Source organism: Dasypus novemcinctus, chromosome 10, assembly GCF_030445035.2.
Source record: "Dasypus novemcinctus isolate mDasNov1 chromosome 10, mDasNov1.1.hap2, whole genome shotgun sequence".
In the NCBI taxonomy this organism is placed as follows: Eukaryota; Metazoa; Chordata; class Mammalia; order Cingulata; family Dasypodidae; genus Dasypus; species Dasypus novemcinctus.
The window spans coordinates 65,367,903-65,384,332 of NC_080682.1; the positions used below are offsets into that span (position 1 = coordinate 65,367,903).

The window sequence follows — 16,430 nt, forward strand, 5'->3', positions numbered from 1 at the left end:
ACTAGGCATCTGTCCCCCAGGCAAGCAAATTGAAGGCCATTCTCTAAAGAGTTGTGAAATGATCTCTTTCTTTAGGAATTTAGGGGATCTCCCAGCTTGATGGTAGCTCGCTGCCTGATTGCTCTACAGGGAAGCTGGCTGGTGGGTCCCAGCATCACCATGGTTCACAGAGCTCCCAGGGAGCCATTTATGGCTTTATTCATAAATATGGACAATTAAGCTTCACTGGCCTTGTGAACCACATTTGCAGCATAAAATGAATGAATAACATTCTACTTAGTAAATTCCTGACTTGTCAAAGTCTTGCTCAGGGCTTATCAGAGTGGGGGGTACTTTAGGAACCAGGGAGGTCATTTGGTTTTGAGCCTCACAGTGCCCAAGAGGTTTCACACTGCCTCACACTGCCCCAAAGTTAGGCTAGTTAGGCTTCAGACATTATGTGGAAGTGCACATATAGAATTAAAAGAGGAAGATGTTCATTACACAGCTTTAAACATGTATCCCATTACTGAACCACAATACCTGAAATACCCTATGAAATAATACATTACACAATTCCCACAATTAATCTTTGAAGAGCTTAACATTATATTGCATTGTACTTTTGGGCATTAAAAGTATAACCGTTAAATATGAAAATTGAACATATTTTATAATTTTTAAAACCCTGTTATGGTATATTGGTTTTCTTTAGTGTGCTATGAGACCACCAAGATACCTGAATCATTTGGTTAGAGTTTTGAGTGGACCCAAAACTTCATTATACATTTGCAGTGGTTTCTTGATTATTCTCTTTCACCTATGGCTAGCACCACTTGCATGTGAATTTCGCTAGTCTACCAGTCAAAGGAAGTCCTCCTATCTGAGGTGAGAGGAAGCCCTCATGTTGGTCAGAGCTAACAGTTTGCATAATGTTATCAGTCTACTCAGGAGGGATTTTCAGCATCATAAGAGGATTCCTAGGTAATGAAGACAGGGAGTAAAAGTCCTATTAAAAAGTAGGAAATGAGAAGCCTAGGAGGCTCATGAGGTGGTAGGTGGAAGAAAATTGCATCCCGTGAGAAGCCCTGACACTATACTGAAGCTCACTGTCAGCTTTATGCTGAATGCCTTCTGTGAAATTTTCTTAATGAGGTTTGCAGGATTCCCTGTCATTACTGTCAGTCAGTTAAAATCCTAGCTATTTGTCAAGGTCCAACGAAACACCCTACTTTCGGTGAACCTTTTCTTGAATTCCCAGCTGGAAGCAATCACTCCTTTTTCTATGTTTTCATGGTGCAGTAAGTCATTCCATCTCTATCTGTTATGAACTGAATTGTGCCCCCATAAAGACATATGTAAGTCCTAACCCCACATCCTGTGAATGTGAACTCATTTGAAAATAGCATATTAGAAAATGTTATTAAAAGTGAGTCAAATGGAATCAGGGTGGGCCTTAATCCAATATGACTGGGGTTCTTACAATAGCAGAGGAAATTTGGACACAATCAGGGTTAGGAGACAAACAGGGAGAGAGACGGCCATGTGGCAGTGGCAGGGTTTGAGTTATGGATTGCCAGCAAACAATAATCAGAACGCTCTAGACTTCTGAGAAAGCATAGCTGTGTTGACACCTTGATTTTGAACTTTGAACCTCCAACACTTTGAGACAATAAATCAATAAATTCCTGTTCAAGCCAAATAGTCTGCATAATTTGTCACAGCAACTAAGTATCTATCATCTATCTTTACAAATAGATCTATAAATATATTTATGTATATAACATGCATAAATATTTATCTACCGTACCATAGATCTATATTTATAGGTACATAAATATGTAAAAATATATCAGTACTATACATATCTATCTATTGGCCCTATTTTTTTGTTTTTCTCTCTTCTGGACACTAATATGTGTGAAGTGTAAATGATTCACATGTGAATTTTCTCATTTAATTCTCAGATCTACTCTGTGACATTAAAGATAAGGATGTGGAGGTCCAGAGACATGAGGCTGTGAGTAGACTGATTTCATAAATTATAACCAAAGGTCAAACATGGTTATGTGGGATATCCAAAATTCAGCAGCTGGAGAATACAGGACTCCATCAAGCTGAAAGAAGTTAGACAGAAAAGACATTCATGTATCTTGGGGTTTTATTATATTAAAAAAATCTATAACATGGGGAGATATTGCACAATAGGTATAGTTTCTGTTCAGGGTCATAAAAAAGTCTTGGAAATGGTTGATGAAGGTAGCATAATTCTGTGAATATAATTAATACCACTTAATTGTATGCTTAAAATGGTGAAAATGGGAAAACTTGTGTTATATATATATATATATACATATGTTACCACAATAAAAAAAAAGATAGAAGAAACATCTAAAGTCAAAGAAAGCACATAATCTAATCAAGAGATCAAACCAAACTGGAATTGTAGACATCTCTGAATAGATGAAAAAATCAGGGGATGTGTATACCTTTTTTTATTTTTTTATTTTTTAAATTTTTTGTCTTTATTCATTTTTTTAATATTACATTCAAAAAACACGAGGTCCCCATATGCCCCCCACCCCCCTACTTCACTCCTCCCCCCACAGCAACACTCTCCTCCCTCATCATGAGACATTCATTGCATTTGGTGAAGACATCTCCGAGCATCGCTGCACCTCATGATCAATGATCCATACCATAGCCCACACTCTCCAACGTTCCATCCAGTGGGCCATGGGAGGACACACAATGTCCGGTAACTGTCCCTGCAGCACCACCCAGGACAGCTCCAAGTCCCGAAAATGCCTCCACATCTCATCTCTTCCTCCCATAGGGGATGTGTATACCTTGAATCCTGGGGTGTTAGCCATGTTAACATTCCCCCTTTGAAGTTACAAAATCATGAACCTAACCACTGAAAATTGGGTTTAGTGTATTACATCAAGGACACCAAAATCTCTGATCATTAGGAACTTCAAGAATACTGAGATGGCAATTCCTCACAATTCTTGGGATGATTTAAGAGTTTCCTTAGTTTTTATGAAAGGCATCACCCAGGAAGCCTGAATCTCCTGATCTCATGCCCAGCCAGATAGCTCTTTGCAAGGTAATTTCTGTGAACAGGGATTATGATCATCTTTCTTATGAGGTAAGCACCTTTCATTCCCTGAAAGTTTTAGATTACTTATGGTAGTGTTTTAAATAATCAAACTCATAATAAAAAAAATCATAAAATAAATATTTTTATATTAGGAAATAATCAGGTTATATTTGGTATTTCTATATACATGTAATGTTTAAGAGAATTTGGCCTAGTAAAGCTAGATCCTTGCAATTTTAATTTAAAATGTGCAATTAGAAAGTTATTGAGGTTTATGATGGTAAGTGGAAAGCAATGCTAAAATCACATTTATAAGCAACCTTTTTTTCAACATTTAAAAAAATTTATTGAAGTACATCACTCATACAAAAACATACATAAACAATAAGTGTATAATAATAGTTGTGAACTTACAAAACAAACATATACAACATCATACAGGACTCTTATATCTCACCCTACCACCAATAACTTGCATTGTTGTTAAACCTTTTTAACTAATGATTAAAGAGCATTGTCAAAATATTACTACTAAACAAAGTATTTTTCCCCCAACCAATCCTATTATTATCTTTATATCATTTATTTATGAACATACATAAACAAGTGTACAGTAAAAGTTGTGAACTTACAAAGCAAACATGCGTAATATCATACAGGGTCCTATATATCAACCCTCCACTAACACCTTGCATTGTCATGAGATGTTTGTTACAAATTTTGAAAGAATATTGTCAAAATCTTACTACTAATCATAGTCCTTATCTTACATTTGGTGTGTTTTTCCCCCAACCCACCCTATTATTATTTTTTAAATATATTTTTTATGACAGAAGTTGTAAACTTATAAAACACTCATGTGTATGTACAGAATGCCCAAACAACACCTCTCCATCAAAACACCACATTGTGTGTTGCTGATAAAATAATATCATCTGATTGTTATCATGTCCATGGTGTACATTTGGCTCACATTTTTCATATTGCCTCAGTATCAACACAGTACATCTTTTGCTCAGATGCAAGAATATTATATAATATTACCACTGACCACAATCCATAGGTCACTCCAGCTGTAATTTTCCCATGCTTCTCCGCATTCCCAACACTCTGCAGTAGTGATATACATTTGCTCTAGCTAACAAAGGACACTCTTACATCTGTACCATCAACCACAATTCTCATCCATCTCTTGGTTTACTGTGCTATCCAGTTTCTAGATTATTCTCTAACATTCTGTCATTTGGCATTTACGTAACTAGACTACCATTTTCAGTCACATCCCTGTTTATAAACTAGCTGTTACTGTGTGTTACCAACCACTCTATACATTTCCACATTTAATTAAACATCAGTAGTCCACTCAGTCCTCCTCTTATCTCCTTTAAGAATCCAGTGCCTACCACCAGGTCTTGAAGATATTTTCCAATAATTTTTCTAGAAGTTTTATGGTTCTTGCTTTATTTTTAGTTTTTTTGATCCATTTTGAGTTAATTTTTGGATAAGGTGTGAGATAGGGGTCCTCTTTCCTTCTTTCAGCTACGGATGTCCAATTCTTTCAGTACCATTTGTTGAATGGATTTTTCGCTTAAGCTGTGTGAGTTTGGCAGGCTAGTCAAAAATCATTTGACCATACCTGTGAGGGTCTGTTTCTGAACCATAAATTTGGTTCCATTGGTCTAGTGTGTCTGTCTTTAGGCCAGTACCATGCTGTTTTTACCAGTATAGGTAGGTATTATGACTTAAAGTCCGGAGATGAGGGTTCACTTTTCCTTTTTATGATGTTTCTGGCTATTTAGGACTGACTCCTAATAAATTTAATGATCATGTTTTCAATTTTTTCTTTAATGCTGATGGAATTTTTATTGGGATTGCATTAAATCTGTATATCAATTTGAGTAGAATTGACAGTGATATTTAGTCTTCCAATTCATGAGCATGCAATGTTCTTCCAGTTATTTAGGGCTTTTTTGATTTGTTTTAATACTGTGTTGCAGTTTTCTGAATACAAGTGCTTTACATCATTGATTAAATTTATTTCTGACATTTGAGTATTATCTGTCATATTTTATTTTCACCACTCTTTTGACACTTTTACTTTTATTAATATAACGTTCATTTCTAGACTCTCTTCTAGGCCCCTCTTCTGTCTTTTCTTTTCAGGCTCTAGCACACCCTTTAGTATTTCCTGAAAATTTGGTTTCTTGCTTAGAAATTCTCTCAGTTTCTGTTTATCTGTGAATATTCTAATTTCACCCTCAATTTTGAAAGACAGTCTTGCTGGATATAAGATTCTTGGGTGGAAGTTTTTCTCTTGTAGTACCTTAAATATATCAGATCACTGTCTTCTTGCTTCCCTAATTTCTGGTGAGAAATCAACACTTAACCTTATTGGATATCCCTTATATATTATGCATGCTTTTCCATTGCTGCTCTCAGAATTCTTTCTTTGTCTTTGGCATTTGATGTTCTGATGAGTATGTGTCTTGGAGTTAGTCTATTTGGATTTTTTCTGAGGGGAGTACATTGTAGTTCTTGGACATGGATATCTATGTCCTTCAGTAGAGTTGCGAAATTTTTTACCACTATTTCTTCAAATATTCCTTCTGCCCCTTCTCCATTCTCTTCTCCTTCTGGGACACCCATGACGTATGTTTGCATGCCTTTTGCTGTCATTTAGTTCCCTGAGACCTTGTTCAAATTTTTCCAGTCTTTTCTTCATCTCTTCTTTCATATGTTCACTTTCAGAGGCCATCTCTTCAAGCTCACCAATCCTTTCTTCTGCCTCCTCAAATCTGCTATGATTCCAATGTTTTTAAATTTCATTGATTGCATCTTTCATTCCCATAAGATCTGCTATTTTTCTATGTATGCTTTCAAATTCTTCTTTGTGCTCATCCAATGTCTTCTTAATATCCTTAATCTCTTTAGCCATCTCATTGAATTTATTAAGGAGATTTGTTTGAACATCTAGATTAGTTGTCTCAACTCCTTTATGTCATCTGGAAGCTTATTTTGTTCCTTTAACTGGGCCATAGCTTCCTGTTTCTTGGCGTGGATTGTAATTTCTTCTTGTGTCTTTGCATCTGGCTTACTAGAGTGTTTTTTCTGGGTGCAGTTTTTCTCTTTGGTTTAGGGCTTCCTATCCTTTCTCCCTTGCTGTTTGTTCAGTAGGAGCCAAGCATGTAGTTGGTGCTATAAGCTATGGAGGCTCAAGCTGCCCTCATTGTGCCAGGGACCAATGAAGCTTGTTCCAACTTTCTCCTTTGCCAGGGGTATGGACAGAGTCACAGCTATGTGGAATAATCCAAGTGCAGGCCTAGACTGTAGTTGCCCAGAGAGACTGATGAAGTTTCACATCCCTTTCTCCCCTGCCTGGGGTGGGCATGGAGCTGCAGGGATGGGCAGCAATCTATGCAGTGCAGATCTAAGATGACTGCAGTTGCCTTGGTAGACTTCTGATTTTCAGTCTATGCCAGCCAAAGTTACCTGCAGTTACCTGATAGACTGGTGCAGGGCTCCTCGTCTCCTCCCCACCAGAGGTGGGGCTGAAGCCTAGGCTAGGGCTGCAGGCTGATCTGCATGAAAGAAAACTGGTTCCTGCCAACCCTAAGAGTTTCAATCAAATCAGTTCAGCTTCCCCTCAGCCTGGTGGTGGAGTCAAAATGGTGGCTACTGGCTTCTTTCTGACTTAGGCTGGTTCACACCCCAGCTGTTCCCAGTGTTATATCTTAGCCAGCCAAGTCTACCAATCAGTAGCTGAAATCGGCAGCCAACCGTCTCTTCCTCCCTTGTTTCTGGGAAATGGAGCTTCCAATTCCAGCCAGAGAACAGCTCCTGGGGTGGCTTGTGCCACCAGAGTAGGATAATCACCGGCCTCTACGGGTTGGCTGGTAATTTCCTGGAAAGGCTGGTGCAGGTCTCTGCAGCTTCCTCCCGGCTGGAGGTGGCACTGGGGCCTAGGCTAGAGCTGCAATATGATCTGGGGGGAAAGAACCCAGTCCCCACCAGCACTGGAATTTTCAGTCCACCCCTCTTTCCCTCATGCTAGGCACAGAGTTAAGATGGTGGCTACTGGTCTCTCTCTGACTTGGACAGGCTCAAACTTTAGCTGTTTTCAGGATTAGACTTTAACCTGCTGAATTTACTCATCAGTAACTGTCTTTTCCTTCCCCATTTTGGGGAAGTGGAGTTTTCAATTCCAGCGGTAGAATAGCTCCTGAAGCAGCTTGTACCTCCAGTGGAGGATGGACACCAGCCTTCAGGGTGTGGATCGCTCTACTTATGAGTCTTCTCTGCAGATGGGCAGTCTCCTCCTTCCACTCCTTCAAGGATGTTGCAGGATGCCTTCTGGTCTCCTGGAGCCCACAAACAGGTGCTTCAGCTAGCACCAGAGAGCGCTGGGTGTTTGCTAACTGCCCTATAATAGGAGCTGACTCTAGGAGCTTCTTACTCCGCCGCTATCTTGCTGGTTCTCCTATAAGCAATCTTTTTCATATTTGGGACATTTCTTGATCAGACAATTGATGTGCTTAAAATGAAAATTGAATTTATAAATGCAGGGTAAATTATTTGAAGGAACTGAATTACCCAGGTTTGTAGATGGAACCAAACATTGGTTAAAGGTCTTTTAAAAATGATTTTAAAAAAAGCAATGCTTAAAATTTGCTTTACTTATAAGTAGGAAAATAAATTTTGTAAACTCATCATAAAACCCAAGGAGAAGATAGATTTTCAAATGTATAACTTTAGTAAATAGAGTATTACGGTAAATTGAGTTTTGTACCCCAGGAAAAAATGTGTTCTTAATCTATTCCTGTGGACGTGAACTCATTTTCAACAGGACGTTTTGAAGATGTTTATTTTAGTTAAGGGATGGTCAATGGAATCAGGCTGGGTCTTAATCCTATTATTGGAGGCTTTATAAAGAGAAAACCATGGGGAAGATCTGGAAGCACGAAGACAGTGGGAACCTAAAAGAGAAAGGAGGGGACATCGCCATGTGATGGGAAGGCCAAGGCACTGAAGGACTGCCAGTCAGCCAGAAACCTGCTGACCACAGGAGGAAGCCAGCCTCCCAGCCTCCAAAGCGTTGAGCCAATAAATTCCCTTGTGTAAGGCAGCCCCTTGTGTAGTATTTGTTGTGGCAGCCTGGACACTAAGATGAGTATTTATTGAAAAATTCAAGCTAAACTTCCCAGTAATATTTTTGGTACACAGAGTGCACTCTCAGGGGCCTTCAAAATAACTTACATTTATAGAGGTGACCCTTTCAGGTCACATGGTTAATGAGTGACACAGTAACAACTTGAACTCAGGGTCTAGACCCCGCATCTTTTGCCAAACCTCTTTGCCTTTCTTGACCACATTTTAGTACTTCTTTTATAGCACATGTAACATTTTGCCTTGCATGTGGGTTATTTAGCTGTATCTTATTCTAACTACTTGCTTTGCCCTGGCTGCCAATGCACAGAGTCACAAATGGAGGGTGGGGGAGAAGACTATAAATGTGTCAGATTCAGATGATTCTAGTGCATACACAGCCTCTGACAAAGGGCAGCTGGATGGGGGATGCATATAGAATGTTACTCTCAGTGACACTGTTTAGCTTTGGGGGGGTCTGAGTTTGCAGTCCTGGATTCCAAAGGCCCATGATCTGATGAAGCAGATATAAACCACCCTTGTGCTATCTCTCTTATTTTGAGATTTAATTCCATGGGAATCCTTCAATGCCTTTCCGCAAAGCTTAGGATAAAAGGTCAAAATCTTTTTCTATGCCCAGCCCCTGCCAGCCTCTTTAGACTCTTGGTCCATTAGCTCTGAGAACACTGACCTTCTTTAGTTCCTTGAACTAGCCAAGGTCTTCTTAGAGCTCTCGGAACCTCTCCTTTGTAGCACTTGCTAGGGGTTGCAAATATATATTTTTATTTGTAGTTGTTTATTGAATATCTTCCTTCTATGGAAATCTTTAGCTCCTTGTATCTTGTCTGTTTTGTTCACCATTTTGCTTGGTGCATAGTAGCGACTTAATAAATGTAGGTTTAAAAAAATTACTATTAGCACTTAAGTGTCTATTTGGGGTGAGTGAATGAATGAATGAAAAAAATGAATGTAGGGGTAGAATCGACTTTAGGGTGATCTCTTAGACTTGCCTGGTCTCCACTCAAGTGGGAAGGATTTTAGATGAAATCTTATCAGACAGATAAGGGACATTATGTCTGAGATTCCTTCTGGGTCAGTGAGCCTTTTGCTCTGGGAAGGCTGTCACTTTGCTTTAGCCATTGCTTTCATCATGGGTAACTGGCTAAGTGTGTGTATGTGTGCATGCATGCTCACATGCAGACACACAGAGAAAGATACAAGGTGATGGGAAATGACCCAGGGAGGCCCCTGAAAATTACCTTGGTTTCCTTACTTTCCTCGTTCAAACAAGTGCGATCTTATTTGGCAGTGAGTGGGCCTGCTGAAAAATGTCAAGCCTCTGAGCATCAATGAGTTCTGCATTTCCAAATGATGGGTTTATGATTAAACTCTAGTAAAGCAAATGTATGCTCTGTGAAGAATTCCAGTTCCAACTGGTAATCCTTGTTCTCTTAAAACCCCTCCTCACTTAAAAAAAAAATCTGTGACTCAAAATATTTCAAACTATGCCACAGGTGGGGGTTTGATTAAATTTTCTGATGATGTAGAGATGCTTACCCATGATGGTCAACCCATCCTGAAAATTGTAGAAGACAGCAAAGAACATGAGGCTGGAGAAGAAGATAGATAGAATCCCTGCTGTCTTCCTTGGGGCGATTGGAGTAACACTGACCTTTAGGTGGATGGAGAGGCTGTTAAGTTCAACTGGTGCTTTCTCTTCTGGTTGTTGAATGTTGGCTGATCTTCTGGGATTAAAAGACTATCTGAAAACCTTATCCCTAAAAATGCTTTCTATATCTCACTTGGCTCTTTCTCCTTTGTTCAAATAATAATATCACCATTTATTTAGTACACCAAATGGGTAGGCATTGTGAGTTCCTATATTAGCTCTAATTGTTCACAAGGGCCTTGTTGGGCAGGTGTTACTACTCCCATTTCCCAGGCAGGAAAATTGAGCTACAGAGAGGTTTGTAACTTACTCAGCACATATCATTATGAGGTGGCAGAACCAGTATTCCAAACCAGGTTTGCCAACTCCAATGGCTTTCTCCCAACTCTCCAGAAGAAACCCCATGAAAGATTTGGGTGCCTGGTTCTCTCCCCTCCTTCATGGAGACCTGTTTTTTGCGAAAGGACTCTCATTGCTGTGCTTATTTGTTATGCCTCTACTTTACTAATTCCTGTGTACATCCAGAAGTCAGTCTGATTCTTCTTTGAGATATGTCAGTCTTGGTAAAAGCGACAAACTGTCAGGCCATTCACCTTGGTGATAACATTTTCATTCTTGCAGAATAAGAGTTTTGTTTTAAGCCTTGGGTTGGCTGGTTAGCAGTGAGTCAACGAAACTACCCCAAAATGACCTAAAATAGATTGTAGTCATTTGGGTTGAAATATCCAAGAAAGTGTAATTCAGTTTTCTCTTTATCTTTCTCTGTGTGTATCCTAGATGTTGAGATTTTTTTCTTATTGATGAATGGGTTTTAAGCCAACTCTATTCAGATGGGAATGGGAGTGAGATGTAGGAAAATAGTTTCATTCTTGCTTGGATAAAATCATTAAACCGGGTATGTGGTTGGTGTGATGAATGCTGTAGAAGGGGGTGGATCTCTTGGGTTCTGGGGGAAAAAGCAATAACATTTTTAGTTATTTAAAAATGTATTAGCTGATACATGATGTTAATAATAGGACAGTTTGTGGGAAAAATACAACAAATATAAGTTTGAGATATCGATAGCAGTAATATTATGACACTGTTCTTTCATCATTTATAACAAATGTATCACAACCATGTAAGGTGTTGGTGGTGGGGCGCTGTATGGGAATCCTGTCTGGTTTTGTTAACTCACAACTTCTCAAATAAAAAAATGTATTAGCTGATGTAAGAACTATTATTGCCAATATAATGGGGGTGTCTCAGGTTTCCATGGTGGGGAGTATTCTAGCATGTGTCTAAGACTTTGTAGTGGCTTAAAAGCTGGGAGGCATTTAGCTAATGGCTTTTCTTCTGGATTGTTTCATTTCGATGAGGAAAGCTTGTGTAAGGCACTTTAAAATTTCCAATTAAGATATAATGTTAGCCTGACTTCACTGTATCTCATTTTTTATTTTAAATTTTCAGGGTCACTCAAGAAATTAAAATAATTGTATTCTTTCAGACATTTTATATGCATAAAATACATTTTAAAAATTTGTTTCAAAAGTTGGATTATAATATTGACTGCATTTTTTATTCATTAATACAACGTTATCATCTTTCCAACACTGGAAATCCTTCCATTTCATTTATCATTCTTTTGTCACACCTTTGTTGAGCAACACTCTGTCCCTGATGCTGGGCTATAGGCTAGATTCCATTCCAACCCATCATATGAATGAGCCATTATTTAGTCACAGACTCTCTCATTGTGGGGAATTTGGATGTTTGTAATGTTTTGATATGCTCAACATTGTTGTGATAAACTTGCTAATATTATGGTGGTTTGAAGCTGTATGTACCCTCAGAAAAACACGTTCTTAAATTTAATCCATTCCTGTGGGTGTGGACCCATTGTAAATAGGACCTTTTAATGAGGTTGCTTCAGTTCAGGTTTGGCCCACTTCAGTCAGGATGGGCCTTAATCCTATTGGTTTAGTCTTTTATATGAAAATGAAATTTAGACAGAGAAAGAGAAAGTCATAGGAAGCAAAAGGCTGGACATCAAAGGAACCTGGGAGAGATGGAAGGAGAAAGAGGTGCCACCATGTGCCTTGCCACGTGACAAGCTAAGAACAAAGGGTTGCTGGTAGCCATCCTCAGAAGACCACCATCTTTAGGAGGAAAACATTGCCTTGATGATGGCTTGACTTGGACTTTTTCCCAGCCTCAAACTGTAAGGGAATACATTTCCATTGTTTAAACTGATCCATTTCACGATGTCTGCTTGAGCAGCCTAGCATGCTAAAGCATAGGAATATAGGGTTATTTCCTCAGAATACATTTTCAGAAGTGGTGCTGTCAGGTCAGGAGCTACAACTCCACTTCTGAAAGTTATGTTTTTAAGGCCAGATTCTTTTTCAGAAGAGTTACACTAATTTACGTTTCATCCATGTGTGTCCCTTTTTCTACATATTACCATGCACACATGACTTCTTAACCTACTAATAAGTAGTATGCTAAGAAAGCAGACAAAGTCAGAGACTTTAAATACTGTCCAGGAAACTCAAATTAATAAATATTCATGGCTAATAAGTATATACCTAAGTTTGTATCTACATGCATTGTTTAATTCTTTTTTTTTTTTAAGATTTATTTATTTATTTCTCTCCCCACCCCCACCCCAGTTGTCTGTTCTCTGTGTCTATTTGCTGCGTCGTCTTCTTTGTCCACTTCTATTGTTGTCAGCGGCATGGGAAACTGTGTTTCTTTTTGTTGCATCATCTTGCTGTGTCAGCTCTCCGTGTGTGCGGCGCCATTCCTGGGCAGGCTGCACTTTCTTTTGCGCTGGGCGGCTCTCCTTACGGGGTGCACTCCTTGCGTGTGGGGCTCCCCTATGCGGGGGACACCCCTGCATGGCAGGGCACTCCTTGCGCGCATCAGCACTGTGCATGGACCAGCTCCACACGGGTCAAGGAGGCCCGGGGTTTGAACCGCAGACCTCCCATGTGGTAGACGGACGCCCTATCCACTGGGCCAAGTCTGCCGCCTGTTTAATTCTTAAAATTCAAATTTGTGTGAGGATTTTTGTTGCAGTGTTACTATTCATGTGGAAACCTAAGGGAATTTAAGAACAAAAAAGAGGGTCAATCAGAAGCACTTATCACTTCATAACTTTGGAAAGTTATCACAGCTCAAAGTAAAAATCTGATTTTGACAATTCAAAATTAATAACATATTCCTTTTTTTTGCTTTGAAATGAAAAAACGGAGATTAGTTTTACAAAAATTACTAATATATCCTTTTTTAAAAAGGCTCATATTTTTCAATTTGCATTTCATATTCATCATTTAAAAATGTTAAACAAATAACAGTCTGACCTTATGTTTCAGGAAATTAAATATCATGCATTGAATTCTGTATAAGGACAGATTAACACTGCATTTCAGTTCTGCAAAGAATATTTGAAAGTTCAACAAACTAGGGATATGAAACTTTAGAAAGAAAGAGAAATTAAAGGAAAGAAAGGAAAGAAGTAAAGGAAGAAAGAAGAGAAATTGAAAGCTTGAGCATATTTTTTCAGGTCCTTTTTCTGAAGTACCAGTTTCCTTGGTGAATTATTTTTCACCTCTCCACATATGCTGTTAGAAGCAAAATGAAAATTATAGCAACCTCATTATTATAATAGATACAGTGTTTGTAACTTTGCATTCCCTTTCTGGGACTCTGTTGAAGGCAACTTAAGAGCCACATTGCTCTGGCCTCCAAACTGTGATGTGACTGCAGTAGGCCCATTGCAAAATCTGGAGTCTCATTTGCTCCTATCTTTCTGTTCCTGGGCTGGTCTGCTCTTAGACCTTGGAAAGGAGATGACATAAGATAACAGATGTGGAAGTGCTCTGGAAGATAAGAAGAAAATACCCTCAAAGTACAGTACTTTTTAAAAACTATTCTTTTTTCGATCAATTTAACATAGATTGAGGCACACACAAGACTCAATGGACCCATGATCTGTTGTCAGGACAGATTGTCACAATTACGTTGTCACCAATACAGAATGAATCCCAAGTAGTATATGTGGCATCAATCTTGTTGGGCAGTTGATAATTGGTTTTCTCTAAATGTCTGTTTCCAATTCTTCCAGAATTACAGGTCATACTCACTTGGTTTCACATGTGTGTATGCCCCTCTTCATAAACGAGACCAGGTTTCATACTCTTTTGGTATGTATCATTTCTACTAATTGGTAGGGTGCCTAATACATTGGCCAGATGTTTTATTGATTCTGTCGTTTAAGAATAAATGTTAATAAAAACTGCATCATACTCAAGTATTTCTGATATGGTCAGCTTTGTGTTGGGCCAATGGCCTGTAATCTGCTAGCAAGAACGTCTTATTTGTAGAAGTGGAAACATAATTCTTTATATTCTGTTTGTTTGTTTGTTTTTGATTGACTCATTTACAATTTGCAGCATATTTTAATTATGGAATGTAAAGGAATGCCCAGGTGATTTTCTTCTTTGGACTCCTGCTTTAGACATATGGACCTCTCAACTATCACTCCTTAAGAATGTTCAATAAATTTTCCCAAAGAGATCTCCCTCTCTCTTGCATTTTAAATTTCCCATACAGTAAAGATGTTGTTTTCTATGTACACTGGAATCTCTCCACTTTTCATTTAAATCCTACTATCCTTGGCTAGGCACATGATGTCCTAGTTGAGCTATCCTAACTAAAAGAAAAGCATATTAGATTACTCAGGGCTGCAGGTTCAGCCTCTAAGAGAGTGACCATGGGTTTCGGTCAGGATGAAAGGACTTGATCATCCTGTCCTGGTGGAATTATTGATGGAAGACCCAAGTTGCCCAAGCTGACCCTTTGGCCTTCAAATCTGGTGTAACATAGAAAACCCCTCCCAGAGCCATCCTTCTTTGTGGCAGTGTCAGGAGACTTCTGTTTGAATATCCGACTTGTATGGAGCCTTACAAGAGAGACAGAGTGTATTCTAAGAGAGGTGATGTTTACCATGAGCAGGAAAGAAGACTGATGGAAAGTCCCAGCTTATCTAAAACCCAGGGTCCAGGCCTTGAGATAACAACACACTGTTTTAAAAGCTTTTACATCCAGAAAGAGGAATTTAGCAAGGCGCCAAATCATGGCCATTGTAGCATGAATAGGGCTCCCTAGCCACTGCTTGACACTGGAATGTCTGTTTTGGAGAGTACAAAGATGTGGTTGGGAAAAGGAAATTATGAAACATTTATGAGCCTAAAATCTTAACAACTGCTAATAGCAAAGTAAGATATTTTTGATTCGGGGGAAAGTTAGGTAAAATATAAATAGGGGATTTATTTATGAATTCCAACTCACTTCCTAGTAATGGTTACTAATTTAAGAGCTTACTATTTTATTAATAAATGCTACATACAGACCCACAATTATCTTGATTTTATCAGTTTACAACTGAGAAAACTTAGGGTCAGAAAATCTAAATAACTTGGCCATGACACAGATCTGCATGCAGAAATACAAATGTACACACAAAAAAGTCCACCTTGACTAAGTGGAATTGATGAACTGCATGTGTAAACAGAGAATTTCTCTCCACATTCCACTGGAGCAAGATGCCAATTAGTGGATAGCTAAGAAGATAGCACAGTTTTCCTCAAAACTGCAATAACAATAATTTAAAAAACTGTCAGCCAGGGAATATTGTAAAAACAGTAAAGATTTTGATCTCCACCCACTACCCTGAACAGTTACAACTGGTTATGCCATTACTGGTCAAAATTTACCAGGGGGGATTACATGCCATGGGTTGTCTCAAAGTTATGGATTTACGAAGATCTCAGGATACATATTGGGCAAATTTTAAGTTATGGATTTACAAAGATTTCAGGATATATACTGGGCAAATTTTAAGGGGTTAGGCATATAAAAGCTGTTTCTGATTTTTTTTTTTTCCCAACTCAACCAGGTTATTAGTATGGTGGCAGCAGGATTTGGGGCATAATCATGACTCCTCATCCTCTTGTGATGCCCTAATGAAGAATTTGCACAAAGCACAAACTTCTTAGCAAAGTGCTTTACAATTAAGGAAGAGAAAGAAAATTTAAGGGCCATTCTTTGTAAAATCTAGAGTTGTGTAGACAGGGAAAAGTATATTGTCTATATGGTCACAGCAGTGATCAGGTACTTTTTTCATCTTTGTTTAAGAGTCTCTTTTGGGAGCTCCAGTGGGGGCATCTTAGGGGCACTAAAGGTTGTGTTAGGGCTTTAAAGACCAGATCTTACTTTTGGGGTCTAGACCTGAGACTGGGGAGTAAGAAAAGAAGGGTGCCATCTTTTTATCTGATTGACACCAAGATCGTCTTGAGGTAAATTGGAAAAGAAACTGACTAAACTTGTTTTGCCCAATTAAGTCTTCTTTTTTAAAATAAAAGTCAGTCAGGGAATATTGTGAAGACAGTAAAGATTTTCATCTCTACCCTCATCCTGAACATTCACAACTGGTCATGTCATTTCTGGTCAAAATAGTTCCAAGGTCCTGCCAGAGTTTTAGTTTACAAAGAA

General features: G+C 38.7%; 1 long non-coding RNA gene across 1 annotated transcript in view; it reads left to right on the forward strand.

The window, feature by feature from the left end:
* LOC105745732 (uncharacterized) overlaps positions 1-16,430 on the forward strand; it is an 87,298-nt gene that overhangs the window by 15,408 nt on the left and 55,460 nt on the right. The window contains exon 2 of the long non-coding RNA XR_009187611.1: positions 1,947-1,999. This is a non-coding gene — a long non-coding RNA (uncharacterized lncRNA). The remainder of the gene's footprint in view (positions 1-1,946; positions 2,000-16,430) is intronic.